General features: G+C 40.1%; 1 long non-coding RNA gene across 1 annotated transcript in view; it reads right to left on the reverse strand.

Annotated features, from left to right (window-relative positions):
- Positions 1–12,937, reverse strand: part of LOC101424081 (uncharacterized) — a 57,676-nt gene extending 44,739 nt beyond the window's left edge. Inside the window, exons 1-2 of the long non-coding RNA XR_011647457.1 lie at positions 12,651–12,937; positions 4,519–4,583 (exon numbers count right to left, since the gene is read on the reverse strand). This is a non-coding gene — a long non-coding RNA (uncharacterized lncRNA). The remainder of the gene's footprint in view (positions 1–4,518; positions 4,584–12,650) is intronic.
- Positions 12,938–16,599: the final 3,662 nt, after the last annotated feature.

Consider the following 16,599-nt stretch of genomic DNA (forward strand, 5'->3'; position numbering starts at 1 on the left):
CACATGCGGGGACATCCTCACCTAGATCTTGGCATCAAGACTTCGTTTCTCATTTGGGCCCCAGCATTTGGAGGGACAGTCCCTGTGCTGTCTTGGGGTCACATTGTAGCATGGAGCTTGGTCTAGTGAAAGATGGAGCAAAGGTGTATCATATTAAATGATCACCTTGTAAAGAGCCAAGCCCTTCACATGGGAAAAATGCAGCATTCACAACGTTCACATGGCTAATTTGGCAAACTCACTCATCAGTCAAATCAATTATGCAGCAACAAGAGAACTAAATCTCTAACTTGTATGACCACTTTTAGTACTCCTACCATCTGTTCCCCTCCCTTGTTTCTATCAATGGAAAAGATTTAAGTGACTCCAGGAAGCTATTCTTTTGGCTTCTATTTTGCTAGGAGTGACTGAAAGAGTTTTGTCAAAGAAGTCAGGATGATAACAAGATGCTTGGACTTAGACATACAGTCTTCTCTTGTCATTTGGTGGCTCAAGTATGAGCCAGGTCATGGAACAGGAGAAGGAAAAGACCTTTAACAAAGCTCATATATAGAGCCTGATAGATGACATTAATGTAATTTGATAAACTCAAATTACATTTAATAGACATTTGTCTATTGATCTGCTGGGGAGACAAGTTTTATTGCCTCCACCTGAGGCTCATGATAGGGGCTAAATAGCTTTCAATTTGTGTATTTTATCTAATGACAAAGCAGGCAATTCCAAGGCACAGCACTGTGTTCCAGGTTTGTCTAGAAAGAAGAGCAGGATGAGAGGGAAATGCTTGAAAAAGTGTGCTTCCATGGCTTTCCCCTCTGCATTATTCCTGTGTTTCAACATGATGCTCAAAATCCTATCGCAATCACTGGTGTCCCAGGAGGTTAGGGAGAAGCCAGAGTCTGCCTTCCCATACATTCCTGTGAAATCTACCAGAATCCACTCTCAATTAGTCATGTAAACAAGGGTCTATATAATTTACATTTAGCTATAAAATCATTGGTGGGTTGATAGTTTCCTTAGCAGACTTGTCTTCCCTAACTTAGGTGATGAAGTTTAGTATCAAATAATAATATCTCAAGGACTAGGGAAGATGCTTTACAAGTCCTTTCTCATTCAGGCTTCTTAATAAAACTGTAAGATGCATGATGTTATCTATAATTTACAGAAAAGAAAAAGTGAGGCTTAGAGTCTCACAATGAATTGCCCAAGCTGCCCCTTCTGGTAAGGAGAACTAGAATTTGATCTCATATTTGTCTGCAGGGCCTGGCTCTTCACATCAAACTGGGGGTTCTAAAGTTGTGCTCATGTAAGGATGGGCAGCTAAGGAAAATGGGAAAAGAAAGTCAACCCAAGATGGACAAAGTCCAGCTCTCTTTTCATTCATCTGTTCTTCATGTATATTCTAGCTTTCATTTTGGACCAGTACTTGAGAAGGTGTCACACATAGATGAAACTAAGTTCATGACCTTAAATATCTCAACAATTCATCCTTTGGATTGGTGGCATTTTACTTTTAAAATTCCCTTTCTTTCGTCTCCTTAAGTTCTTTACTGCCATTCTTGTCCTTTGTCCATTCTACTCGACCCCTTTCTTCTCTTCTCCTCTAATGCTAATCCTATAGGCTGAGGTCAAGCCTTACCTCCTCCAGGAAGCCTGCCATCATACCCATGACCCCTGCATGCTTACACTCCTAAGATACCTATCATGCAATGCAGCCCAGTGGTTAACTCTTCTGTACATATTTATCCTTGTTTATCTTTCCAAATAGATGGTAAAATCTTAGGCAATGAAATCTGTGACTAAAATTTCTTTCCCACTTATTAAAAAACACAGTGCTGGGAAAATAATAGCTGGTAAGAAAATTCTGAAAAGTTTTCAGCTGAGTGCATTTCTTAAACATCAGCCATATATTATTGGGGCATCACTTAAGTTGCTCCTCTCAAGACCAACCTTTGGTTTAAGACATGTGTAGAACAAGCATTCCACCCAGGCCTATGGGTCCTTCCTAACCTCCTGGGAAGTATACACTATCCAGTCTTGTTTAACAGCTCCCACTACATGGGGTTTCCATTAATTTGCAATGGCATTTGTTCTCCATAACAACTCTGTGATTCTACTGGAAAATATGTGACTGTTTACCTAAAGGGGATTTCATGCATGGCAACCTAATTTTTCATTTGGACTAAACAAATCCACACGCAATGATTTTGATGTTCATTTTTTGTTAGTTTTGCAAAACATACTGGGCTAAGAATTGGAAGAGAATTTTTTTCTCCTCTCAGCCAAGGTAACTTTTCCTATGCTAGCTCTGGAACCTTATATCTTGTTGAGATTTGATGGTGACCTCACAGGTACTTTATTAATAATAAACCAGAGAGTCTAAGAAGAGCTTGGGTTTGGTATAATAAATCATCATGAAAGTAAGTGCCATGTTTGCAGTTTTGGAATTTAGAGGAATATAATACCAAGATTGAGTGTTTGGCAGGTCATAAGAGTGACTTGGGGGTGGGATCTGGCTTTTTGTGGGCTGACACATACTTATGGTTATTAATTGCTTTTACAGTTTTCATTGCTAATTGATATTATGCTTTACATTTACAATGGAATTTAATTTATAAAAAGGCGGTCTCAAATGTCAGGTCCAGATATTACTTTGTGCCTCAGCCCAGGGAAGTTTATATACACAGTTTAGGTTATTCGAAAAGATGGATAATAAGGCAAACTTCAAGGTGAATAATGATACTCAAGGCAGCAAATTTAAGGCATGGAAGATTCCATGCTTATGAAAGAGAAATAAGATCATGGAAAGTTAACATGTGGGTTTCTTGGTATTCAGTTAACTACCATGAAATTCAGTTGCCCCACTTATCAGCAAATCTCACTTAAGTTGCCAAGAAAGATAATAGCAACTGAGGTTTCAAATCAAGATGTTTTTAAAACACAGTCAAATTTTCATGCACTTCGGGGCTAGTACTGTACTAAAGGGTGAAAGTGATGGGACTTGTTTAACCCATATATTTAAGCATCACCATTTATGGTTACTTGGAGTAGATCTGAGTTTCCTAAAAACTTGAATCTGGACTCTTGGAGAGTCTAAGGACAACGTGAACCTTTTCCTCATGTACAGGCTCCTAAGGTCAGTTCATGGTGGGGCAGGGAAGGTTCCTTGGAAACTGTTCTAATGGATCCCAGAATAGAAATGACTGGTGCAGGGCAAACTGTGATGACGGATGCATCATGGCCACCTACTCAACTGGATGTTCATAATGGTGGCCCTTGGTCACTGAGAAAGACTAAACCACACCCTTGTCCTTCCTTATGAAGACAGGTAGTGGGTGATTTTTGTTGTTGTTGTTGTTAATTTATTCAACAAAACTGGTTAAGCTTAATTGAACATTTTTAATAGTGCACCTGCTACTGAGTATAGTGATAGTTCAATCCCTGATGTTAAGAGTTGAGTAAGGACCTTCTGCAAATGTAAAGACAACCTGCTCAGGGTTCCTTTCCTCAATTGGGAGCCTGGAGAGGGAAGCTGCTTTGGCAACATTGTCTCCTCCTCTTATGAAGTCAGTGAGTCTGCATGGCCACCGCTGTGCACATACCCAAAAAGGAACAAATTCTCCCCTACTCTTCCACAAACACCTTGCAGCATCGTTTTTCTCCAGCACTCCCTCTTTCCCACTGGCCATCACCCACACACTACCTGAGACTTCACAATTATCAGTGAGGGATTTATTTGGGAGCCCAAATTTCACATGATCATGAATCTCTCTTTTTTAAAGATGAGAGAACTGAGACCTTGAGAAAAATAGTTATTCTTGGCAGTCCCTAGTCAGCAATGGAACTGGAAATGAAAGCTAGCCAAGTAATCTTAGAAACAGGCTCCATGTAACGTGGAACTACTGGGACTGCTCTTCCTTGGGATTCAGCAAGCCTGTGGTAACTGCTTTGTGTGCAAAAAGCAGCCTGGAAACAACACTATTGACCTCCGTTAGAGAGAAGCCTCCCAGTAGATCCTACAAAAGTTCATGGGAAATGGATGTGTTCTTCAGCGCTTCTCCGCAAGGCACAATGCCTTTAACAGCACCTTTGAAATTATAGTGCTCTGTTCTAGTTTCACAGTAAATGCCCTGATGGCTGTTGTGGGCTCTCTTGGGTTTCCTCTTTCTTTGTTGTGCTCTGAAAACACTTGCTGCATATACACTGTTATTATCAGTGTTGTTAAGAAGCAGGAGAGCATGGGTTTCTACCCCATCATCTGCATGGAGCAGAGGCAGTGAATTCTGCTGGAGCGTAATAACAAACTAGGAGTAAACCTGTCATGGTAAAATCTATCAAAATGTGGCAATTTATGAAAATACGTCCCTCAAGCACAACGAAGTTGTCATCAGAATGAGTTAGCTGCCAATTAACTTCTAAATCTTGAACAAAGGGCACAAAAGTCTAGTGTAAAAATAAAACCAGTTAATGCATATTTACTGTTTATGAACAATAAATCAGAAACAAAAATGAACATACCACTTGATGGATTTCAATGGACCTCACCATCTTCTGCTGTGGCTCAGACTTCTAGTGTGGGAAGACTTTCAAAGGAGGAAAAGAGTATGAGATAATGTTGCCTACATATTTGAGCTTCAAATTTCAGTCAGAGGACACTTAAGTGCCCACAATGTTATGATGTTCTAGTTATTGTATGACAAAAAGCAGGGGAGAATTTGACAAAAACTGTCACAACTGCCATACATTCCTGTTACATGTTACAAACAGTATATTTTATATGGTCAACAAGCCATTCACTTTTCAAACTGAGCATTGATGTAACTTTTGGCAAGTTTACTAAACCCTAAATAGAAGTGTATATAGGAGGCTGAATGGGAGAGAGAGATTAGGGGGTGGGGGGTGGAGGTAACATTTGTACTGTACTTTAAAAGCTGCTTAGATGTTGCTCATTTTTAGTTTATCTATTAGTGCATTCTTGTTCATCTTTGTCTACTCAGCTGAGGTCTCTCTTCCCACTCAAAATCGAAGAAATAAGCACAACCCGTCACCTTCCTAACTTCCCATTATGAGCTGACTCAATCTCTGATGAACTCCTGCAACACTTGCGTCTGCAAGACAGGAGGTTGAACATCACTCCAGGATCCCCACTCTACTGGCAACTCTCTTGGACCTTTCTGATTGGTCCTAGCCTTCACACTAATGCAGTACTTCCATGTCACACTCCAAAATCTGTGAGCAAATTATGCAGCCATTGAGTAGCCCGAGGAATTTTCCTCTGCCTGCATTCACAAACCCAGCTCATAACCAACCAATCACTCCCTCAGATGCTTGCCAACACCATGCTTAGCTGGGCTCTTCCTAGAAAGACTCTCTGCACATCTGCCTTTTAATGTACATTTTTAACATCAAATCTTCCCTAACCCTCCATAGTCATTGAAAGTAAACCTCTGTCTTCTAAGATCATAGTTCACCACTTCTTGTATGTGTTAATCATTTCCTTAACTTGATTAATTCAATAAATGTCTATTGACTTCATTATATTCATGGTACTATTGTTGAAACTGAAACAGGAAAAACTTTTTTTAAATCCTTGACCATTTTGAATGTACAGTCTATTGTGGGGAATCAGACAATATACAAATAAGTGACACATGTAGAAACAAATACTGTGGACAAAAAGTTGGAACAGAAAGAAGTGCTGCTGGATATTGTGTAGAATTAAAGAGGTTGATCAGGGAATGCTTCATGGAGAAGAAAATATTTAAACAAAAGTCAGAATGAGATTTAATTAGACAAACATTTATCAAACAGCTGTTGTTTTCCTACTCCCTGAGATAGACAAAAATAAATATAGTAAGTGCCTCATCTCTATATGATTGAAATCTCACATTAGGAATTTATGCCCATCTTATTTTTGTCTTCAGCACCCAGCACAGAGTCAGGCAGATAGTGCTTATAGAAGAATCAATGGATGAATGAATGCATGAACAAAGAAAAGTTTTGCTATATTTCCTAAGGATTTTAAGTCCTAATTCCCCCCAAAAATGATGTAGAATGAAGAGTAATGTTAATTAGATATTCCGTGCTCTCCACCCTATTTCCCAGTGCAGTTACAAAGGCCAGTTGACTAGTTTTAGCTTACTGAAAGAAAGAAAGAAAGAAAGAAAGAAAGAAAGAAAGAAAGAAAGAAAGAAAGAAAGAAAGAAAGAAAGAAAGAAAGAAAGAAAGAGAGAGAAAGAGAGAGAGAGAAAGAAAGAGAGAGAGAGAAAGAAAGAGAGAGAGAAAGAAACTCAAGCAGAAGTAACATGTGTCACTACAGAATCAAGGTATTTAAGCAACAGTGCATAATCATGTCATTTTCTCTTCTCCTGCTGTGACAAACTCAGAGGCCACTTGCTTGAGATGGAAATGTCCAAAAATGAGCACCTTGGATATCTGGGTAGGAAAGAATCCCTCTGGCTTGTGGAAGATTTTAAGATAAACAGTGTTTTGTTAAGTCACTAAGATTTTAGAAACTGTTTATTAGCACTGTCTGGTCTATTCTGATCCTGTGAGAGCACCGTGTGTCTTTGTTGGGAGTGCCCAATCAGCCTTTTTGGGCATCCCTCACTAAGGCATAGAAATAAGTCTCCGTACACTGGAAGTTCTCTGTAATTAGAGACTATTGGTTAGTTGGAAAGTCATATTGGTGCTAGGTCAGTTCTCAGGAGACAAGGGGCTTTTCCAAAGCTACCCATGTGTCTTCTGGAAACTATAATTCAGATGAGGTAGAGAGCCTCAGCTCTTTTCTCTGAGCCACAACTCCATCTACCCTGGGTTGCTTGGTATAGGGGTCAAGGAGTAGCAGTGCTGGCTTGTTCAGGATCCTGCAGCCCTCAGAGAATTGAGGGGCCTGCAAAGCAGTTACTCTTCCTGCTTTGGAGAGCTTCCATTGACTGTGCATAAGGCAGCTGACAGTTCATTCTCATGGTTTGAACTAGTCTACCCAGCTGTACTGTTAACTCCTGTGTAATGAGAACCTAAATCTGTTTCTCTTCCACGTTCTATAACATGATACCTGGCATGGATGCACAATGCCACCAACAGCACCCCTGCCACGGCTGCCACTCACTCCAGAAGCCCCTCCTCTCAGGGCCTGTTTGGCATCTCTTGTGTGCCCTTATAGCCAGTCTTCTAAGAACAATATATTACATTCTCTGACTTCCTTTGCTCACCTCACTTTCACTTTGCAACCAAAGCAATTGCTTTCTATTTCCACCATTCTGCTAAGGCTGCACTTTTGCTGAGATGTCGGTGACTTTCTAATTGGTAAATACAATGAACATTTTAACTAAACCCTCTGAGCAGATTTAGCACTGCTGCTTCTTCTCTTCTTCGTTGACTCCTATTTGTCTGCTCATACCTTCAATGTTACCATCCCTAGATGGTAACCCCTCATCCCACAGGTCTACTCACTGTATATTCTCCTCTCATGATTTTTATCTACCACCTCCAAGGAGCCAATACCTATACCGTATTCTAGACCTAAAGTGCCTTCTGTGCTTGGGGCTTGTACAGGCAAATTGCAGCTAACATCTCTAATTGGATATATCATAGGAACCTTAAGATCAACACACTTTATATTCCACTCATCCTGTTCCCCTAATGTGATTTTTTTTTCTCTGAATTTCCTGATTCACTGAAAGGCACTATCATTCACCCAGTCTCCCAGCCAGAAAGTCAAATAGTCATCCTTTAATATTTCTTCCTGCACATTCCCAAAATAAATCAAACAAGTCTCAAATACTTTAGCCTCATGTCTTCTCTTGACTTTGGTGATAACTGATAGCGTCTTAGGTCAGGTTTCACCATTGTTTTCCATCCCTTGGGACATATTCTCCAGTTTCCACTGAGGTCTCTGCTTCTCTTTCATTGAGCACCTCCCCTCCCACCTCCCCTCTTTCCACTTCCTGACATAGGTTGTCTACACACTTGCCAAGATGATCTGGTTGAATATGAAGTCACGTAATATTTCTCTCCCACTAAAACCCATTCAGTGGCTCCTTGTCCCTTCACATCTGCAAACTCCTTCCTTGCTCATTGCACTCCAACAATATTGAGATAGCATAGCTGCCAGTAAGTCTCCTGTGGCTTCAAGCCTCCGGCCATGCCATTCTGGTATTTGGAATACCCTTCTCTTTGCTCTAAACTCTTTTAAACACGGTTAACTCCTATTCATTCTTCAAGACACAGCTCAAGTATCATTTCCTCTGGATGCCTTCCTGAACCTCTTCAAAGTGGAGACATTTTTTTAAAAAAATTGTGTGTCTGTATCATCCTGAAAATATCCTCTGGTAACACTTAAATTTACCATCAATGTCTTCCACCTGCCTGTTAACTCAGTGAGGACAAGATGTCCAAAATAATGCAATTCCTTATCCTAGTGCAATGTATCTTCCAGATTAACACTTAACTTTTCAGAACATTTGTTCTGACATTTCCTATACTCTATCCCCTATGAACACAGAAGCCAGTGGCCAGGAGAAGGTCAGGGAGAGGGTTCTAGTTCCCTGAAATTTGTCCTGACTTTGCAATTCCCTGAACAGATAATCTTATAAAATACTGATTGTTAGAACTATCATGACCCCCCTAAACAGGTTATAATAAAATAAGCAAAAAACCAAAGAAGCAAATAAAACTTTGAAAGCAGGATGCCAGGGTTTCTGGGAACCAGGGACCCAGTAAAAATGGTTCCTCTAAAATGTTCTGTCTCCAGTTTCATTTTGCATATCTACTTACTCTCTTTTTTTTATCAACGTTATTCATCTCTCTTACTGTCAGCTCTTTTTTTTTCCTGCTCCTTAGTCTAGTTGGAGGAAATGACTGTCAACAGCTTCCAAATTTAAATATCCTTAGATTTAACTAATGAGAGCAAAATGCACTTTCCTTTCATTTGGTTCCAAAATCCTGGGGCAAAACTTTAATTGGTACATTATGAAGCAGGTACCTTCACTGCGCCAAGGAAAGAGAAGCATTCAAGAGGCAGAGTTAAGTTATACTGTCAGGCAGGTTAGAGGGAACTTGGAGTACAGAATGAAGGGGAAGATTTACTCACCAGATTGAAGAGGGAAGTTGTGTTGGGCAGAAGACTATGAGCTAGCCCCTGAGATGGTAGTCATTCCCATATGTGCAGGCTATTTCAGAGCTTACAAAGTTATTTTTATAAAAGAAAATTCACAGTTTTGTTCTCATTTCTTACAAGCACAACACCTGTGATTAAGGGATATTAACCTCATTTTAAAGATGAGAAAACTAAGCCTGAGTGAGAATAAGAAATCTAGTCTGACTCAAACAGCTAGTAATGGCTAGAGCCAAGGCACAGGGCATTACCTTTGTGCTGTAATACCCATGCCTTGAAACAGTCACTAACTTCTTGTGGACCTCTGGAATTTCTGAAACTCAGCGGTGACGCTCACGTCAGGGCTGAGCAGTTTGTTAGGTGGAACACGTGTTGCTGTATGGAGTATCACTCCTTGTGCTGCTTCTAAAAGTGAAATACTGGATTTATAAAGGAGATATTGTTGGGATTTTGCCTCTACGAAATGCATTTCTCTGTCTCTAGCTCTCTGGGTTTGATCTGGAAGTTAGGTGACCCATGCCTATTAATTTTCATTGAGACAAGCTCTACCAGAGGGATCATTCATTTATTCAACAAGCCATTTTGGAGGACTCACAATAAACAATGCTAGCCAGGCTTGGCCCTTTGGGGAAAAATCGGATCCAGTCCCTGACATCAAACGATGCACGGACTGTTGGGCCAGGCATGGGTAGCTCTAACTACAGAAACATTAACATGTGATGAAGGCCATAAAATAAACACAAACAAAATACTGTGGGGTTTCTGAGGAAGGACGTTTACTCTCACAGCAGAGTCAGAGAAAGCATCATTGAGAAAATGCCACTCGACAGCGGTCCTGGAAGATGATGCTGGGTGGCATTTCTTAGCAGGACAAGGAGTATTTATAGGACGTAGGCTCAGTGAACCTTGGCTCAAGGCTGGGCCCTGCCTGGGTCCATCAGCCCTGGGCCTTCCAGGACATGGGCCTTAGGACAGGATATTCACAATCATATGGATGGTTCTTCCCCCACCCTCTGAAATATTTGCCCTCCCAGAAAGGCCCGCTAACCCTACTTGCTGTCTGTGGAAGTCCACAATCGTGTTTCCTTCACTAAGTGCTTGTGCAGACCCACATACCCCAACTTTGGCGACGGCCGCTGTAAACGCCAGGATATTATGTCCGCGCTGCCCTGTGCCCCAGTGAGAGTGTGTCTTTGTGAATAAGCAGATGATCTGGTCTTCTGTGCTGAGAGATACAATGGCTATGGGTTTATGTAGCAAAAGTGTAAAAGAGGGATGTATGTTTTGTGGAAACAATCTTATTCTTCCCAGTCTTTCTAGCCATGCCTGCTTCTCTGGGTCAAAAGCTGCTGGTGGTATCAGAAACTGGCTTAAGCCAAGTTAAAGCAGGTTAAGGCTCTGTTGCAAAAGTGCTCTGTGAATGTAAGTGTTATATCTGCTTCAATAGGCGGAAAGTATTTCATTCAGACCATAAAATGTATTAACTTCTGTGGATCAGAAATAAAGAAAGAAGAAAATGTCCTTGATTAAGCTTACATTGTCGTTGGGAAATGAGCAATAAAAAAATAAGTTAATACATACATGCTTGCATAAATATGGGCATGCATCCTATAATTTCAAATAGTGAAAACGGGCTGTCCTAACATGCAGGAAGAGAAGTTCTATTACACAAAGCAGGTTAGAAAAGACCCAGAAAATGTTTGAGAACCCTGAATGAGGTGGAGCAAATCAGGAGACACCCTCAGGAAGAGGCACACCTGTCAGAAGAAAGAGGAAGTAGCAACGCCGGAAAGGAGCATCATTCTGGTGTGTTTGAGAAACAGCAACACAGGGCCAGAGCAGACTAAGTGAATGGAAAGGAAAAGAGATCAGGGCACACAAAGGCCCTGTGGCTCCTTATGGTCAGGAGCAGGAGTGTGGAATTTGTTCTCAGGATGATGGGAAGCCAGGGGGTTTCTTTCCAAAGATAACTTTATGGAACAGTAACCGAGTGCATCTGGGCGGGGCAGGAGGGGAGCAGGGAGAAGAGTCTCTCATGATCCAAACTTAGACTTCCAATTTGGCGTAGAATTTGTCATGTTCCAGGTTTGAACTAGGGTCTTAATTCTATAGGAGGGGAGGCATAGACAAACTTAGGGTGTGTTTTGAATGTAGACTGGAAAAGGGAGCAGCTATAAGAGCAAAAGAAAGAATTTGAGGCTGATTCCCTGGGCTGGAGCAAAAGGAGGACTGATCTGGGGAATGTGGGATCAGGAGACTGATTTTTTTTTTTTGAGGTACCAGGGATTGAACCCATAACCTTAAACGTGGGAAACCAACGCTCAGCCACCAAGCCACATCAGCATCCCTGAGTTGTTTCATTTTTTTTTTTTTCCATTTATTTTGCTTACTGTTCTCCCTGCTGTCTTCAGGAGGCACTGGGAACTGAACCCAGGACCTCCCATGTGGGAAGCAGGAGCTCAACCATCTGAGCCACATCTGCTCCCTAGGAGCCTGATTTTGATGGGTGCAGGGCGGGGGTGCACAAAGTCCTGCAGTGGGGAGGCAAAGCCTGAAAAAGCCACAGGGAGATGGCAAGTTCCCAGTTGGAGCTCAGGGCAAAGATCAGGGAACATTTAAGAGTCATCAGAATTTAGAGGATATTTAAAAGCACAGAAGTGAAGGTCAGGTAGGCATTGAGCAAAGAGAAAGAAGTTCAAAGACTGTGACTTGGGGCACTCAATCCCAGAAGACATATTAATGCTTCTGAAGTAATCCCAGTCTAATCAAGACTTCCCAAAACTTTTGGAATATGTGTTCTTATATTCTCATTACTGCTCCAGATATTTTCTATGCTCTCTTTTCTTCTTCTCTGAACCCCAGGAGTCTGATAGCCAAGGAATGCTTCAACCAAGCCCCCTTGCTCTCTTGCTTCTGTTTGAGTTTCACTATTAGGAGAAACCAGCAGGAGATTGGAAGGAAAAAACAGGAAAAGGTTGGGTGTTTATTTTCTTTTCTCCCTCGATACAAGGCTGTTGGCTGTGATGTGTGACTATGAAGGGCTGGAAATATTTTTACAACTCCCAAATGTTTGCCATGGTACTAATTATTCCCATGTAACTGCATAGTCACATGTGAAAACAGTGAAAACAAAAATCAGCACCAACATTTGTCCCTGCTTAGAAGCTGCAGGGAAGAAACAAATATTCATGTACTACTGTTTTCCCCACCAGGCTAAAAGTTCTACTTTTCTCTGATGATCCATATATTTGAAGACTGAATGAATGTACGTTCTTAATATTTTCCGGAGGCCCAGAAATAAGACTGTATGGATGCAAAGCAAGTGGGAAAAGGGGTCAGGGTTTTACTGGGCAATTCCTGTGAATTTGGGAAGAGACAACGAGGGAAGTGAAAAATAACTCAGGTCTCCAGCATGGTCTGTAGACCATCAGTGTCTTATGGAAAAGAACAGTGGAAGGGATTTGTGTTTGTTTTGTTTGAATTTTGGTTATCTAAGAACAAAAACACTCTACATTCACGAAGCTGGACTTACTGTGCTGCTTATTCTGTTCACATGATTCCCCTGGTGTACATAAGCAGTGGACCCCCAGCAGGTCAGAAGTGCTGGCCAGATGGATGATGCCACTTGAAGCAGAGGACGTTCCAAGTGAAGACATCAGCAATCTTCCTGTCTGGTGTCATGCTTATGTTCTAGGAAGTGATGTAAACTTGAACAAGAAGGGAAGGCTGCTAAACATCGTCGCGTGTGCTCTATACCAGTTTTTGTGCTGTCACAGCCGCATCAAGACCTTCTCTGAGAGAGTTCCGGTAACTCTGGTTCAAACCATTCAGCAGTGGATTTGCCTTAACAGACTTCTGCTGATGGACTCTGGCCTCCAGGTCAGAAGTTCTCCAAAGCTTCACTGAGTCCATTCCATTTGCTGACAACTCCACAGAGTCCCAGCTGTGCCAATGATTGATTTCACACATTGCTGCTTGCCGGCCGCATTTGTTGCAGCCAGAAGCTGATGTGTTTGCTCACCATGACTGCTGAAGCCTTAGCATCAGAAAGGAGACTCTCTCTCTCAATGCAGGGAATAAATGGAATTCTTACATGGAAGTCACTTTCCAAAATGCGTGCTGAAGAAGACCATGCCCTGAAATCATGAAAACCAGCTTTCTTGTCAGGGAGAACATTGAGCAGGATTCCCAGTCATTCTTCCAATCAGCATAAATCACCCCCACTGTCGAGCATCACATCAATAATGTCAACAAATTTTGACTTTGGCAAAGATTTTAGAATCCCTCTTTCCTTCATACCAGTTCTGTAGCTTGTACATATTTTAAAATGTGCTTTAGTGTTTGGATGTGTTTAAATACTGTTTTCTCCTAGGAAATCATGAGCATATTAATAACAATGATTTCATGGCATATTTAATTTTATCCTCAGGACCTCAGGTATGAACACAGTAGTTATTCAAAAAATATGCATTCACCTGAAGAGTGGGTGGCTGTGGAGTCGGACATTGGGCATCATGAGAATTTCATTAGGGAAGGGGCAGCTAGAGGGCAACTCTGAACAAGAGAGAGAGAGAAGCATAGCAGCGACATTGTGTTTGGGAGATACTGACAGGCTTGGCTTTATATACTACTTAGGATGAGGAGCTAATATGAATGTAAACTCAGATGAAGCAGAACGTAGAAAGCTTTAAACACTAAGTGATGGAGATAAGATGAAATGCTTTCAAAAATTAGAATCCCAGTGATTAAAGTTCTCTCATTTCCTTTTCTGAAAAATATTAGTTTAAGAGGTGAAATCACTCAAGACTATCACATTGTACTGAAATATTTACCAGCTGATCCTTCACTACTACCACATTAAAAATATTATCTTCATTTCGTTAACTGACTTAAGAGATTACATTGTCCAAAATGTAAATAAATATATATGCATATGTAGTATACAATGAAAGGAACCAGGTTTAAAATTAAATTACAAGTGGCACAAAAGAGTACAATTTCACATGATTCTACTTATTTAAAATCCAAAAACATGAAAGCATACTAATCTGCGTTGCTTGCAGAAAAGTTAATAGTTACAATTGGATGTGATATGAACTAAAAACTATGAGAAGGGAACTTCTGGGCAGCTGGACTATTTCAATTTTTTCCTTGACTTGGGTGCTGGCTGAACAGATGTGTTCAGATTGTAAAGGAGCATTGAGTATTCCTGAACATACATTACACTTCTATAAAAATGGTTAAAAATGCAAATGAAAGGATAAGAATAAACATTTGCAAAAATGTTTAGTGATGAATAGAAAAAAAAAATATGCAGAAAAGATTTTTGTTTCTAATATTAAGAGAGTGCCAACAATTCATGTGAAAAATACAAATATCCTAGGAGAAAAACTGGCAAAGAATATTACCAGGCAACTCATAGAAGTCATACAAATGGCCAGTAAACATGTTTAAAGGAGGGTTTTTTCATTCGTTATGGATTTGGAAATTGAAATTTCAATCAACAACTAGCTACCATTTTTCATCTAGCAGAGTAGCAAACATTAAGAAGATGGATGATATCATAATGTCCAACCTTTTATTGAGTATATACTATGTGGCAGCACTGTATTACATGCTTTACTTATTTTACCTCTAAGTGATTTTCATTCTACTTGTCTCATTTTTATCTCCATATTACAGTACTAGTACTACAGCTATACTAGTACTTTACTCACATAATATGTGGTAAAGTTAGTTTTCAAATCTGGCAATCTGACCACAAATTCCATTGTTTTATTACCATTTTATTTTGCTTCTTTCTTAGAATTCTTCTTGCTATCAACGACTATTTCCCTTTCCTTACAGACACTGACACTTCACAAGTGATATGCAAGAGTAGGACAGGGGTTAAGAGATGTTAATTCTATGGTGGCGGTTATTAAAATTGCTACTTTAGTAGTTTTCCCTCTTGGGGAACCCGGCAGTAATAGGCTAAAAGTAACGTAAGGACAATACTCTTGTGTGTGTGCGTGTTTAACTATTAAACAATTGGGACTTAAGAACTAAGTCAATTAATGGGAATGTGGCTGGTGACCCTATTTGGTCTATTACTCTCTTTCTATTCCCACCTTGGACCATTCCTTAACACTAGCAACTTTGCTTTGTGCATGACCCTGAATCTAGAGAACTCTCAAATGCACATGAAAAGCAAACTACACAGTGGGTGAAAAAGTCACTCAAACTATTTCCTTTGCAAATTATGCCTTGTGATATTGACCAAAGAGGCTGACCAGTGGGTCACAAAAAGAATTCTTAAAATAACTAAATTATCAGTGTAATCTATAAAAAGGTGCCATTTCTGAACATTAATATACTACCCACTATTAATAAATTATTCTGGAGAAATTAAAGTCCAAAACAAAGGCTCTGTGGACACTGATTTGGAAATAGGATGCTATTTTGTTGTTAAGGTCAGTAGTGGAGGTGACCAGATGCTATGAAATACCAAGCTTTAAATGGTGTAACAAATGCAGTGCTACCATTCTCCATCTGGAAATACCCCACCTCACCTAAAGTAAAGAGTATCAGAAACTCAAAATCCATCTTTGATTATGTCAGGTATTTCTTTTATCTCAAATAATTTCATGTGGGAAAAAGTGGAAAGAAAGGATGGAAAGATGCCAAGGGAGGACACCCTTATGTGTTGATGGCAGTAGCCAACTAAACAGTATTTTCCAAAGTCATTGGCACATCAAACAGACCCTTCCCTAATTTCATGGCAAATTCAACATTCCTTGTTAAAAATAATGGAGATGATGAACATGGGGTATCATGCTGAGTGGCAAATCTCAAGGAAATACCATATTTGTAGTAAGCAGGTCATCAATAAGACTGGATAAGGCAGACATCAATAAGACTGGTTAAGGCAGAGAGACTGCATCTTGAGCTGCAGCTGCTGACTCTTATTACCTGCTAATATATTAAGGCTAAAATATTCTGTTAACATGCACAACCTTATGATCCCAGAAATAATCCCTGAGAGGGGATTGTTTCTAGCCTGTGATAAGGCCTTGGCTTCTTTCACTGCTGGATTTCCAGAAAATAGCTTGTTGAGAAGAGATGAACCACACTATAAAATGGATCTATGTAGTTACTGCAAGAGAAAAGGTATAGTATAAGATCAGTAAAATAATTGCCAAATAAAATAATACTCAGTTTAACAAAGAAACTATACCCTAGGAGGTGAAAAATTTTGGACCTTTGTATTACATGGAATAGAAAACTTTAACAAAGTTAATATTTTTAGAATAAAAGAACTAAAGAAGCATGGATGTAGCTCAAGTGACTGAGCACCTGCTTCCCATGTACAAGGTCTTGGATCAATCCCCAGTATCTCCTAAAAAAAAAAAAAAAGAACTGAAAGATCACAATGTTGGTAGAAAATATGGAGAGACAACAGAAGGTCACATTCAATCTGGATTAAATCAAAGAAGACATTG

This window comes from Dasypus novemcinctus, chromosome 25 (assembly GCF_030445035.2).
Source record: "Dasypus novemcinctus isolate mDasNov1 chromosome 25, mDasNov1.1.hap2, whole genome shotgun sequence".
NCBI classification, from domain to species: Eukaryota; Metazoa; Chordata; class Mammalia; order Cingulata; family Dasypodidae; genus Dasypus; species Dasypus novemcinctus.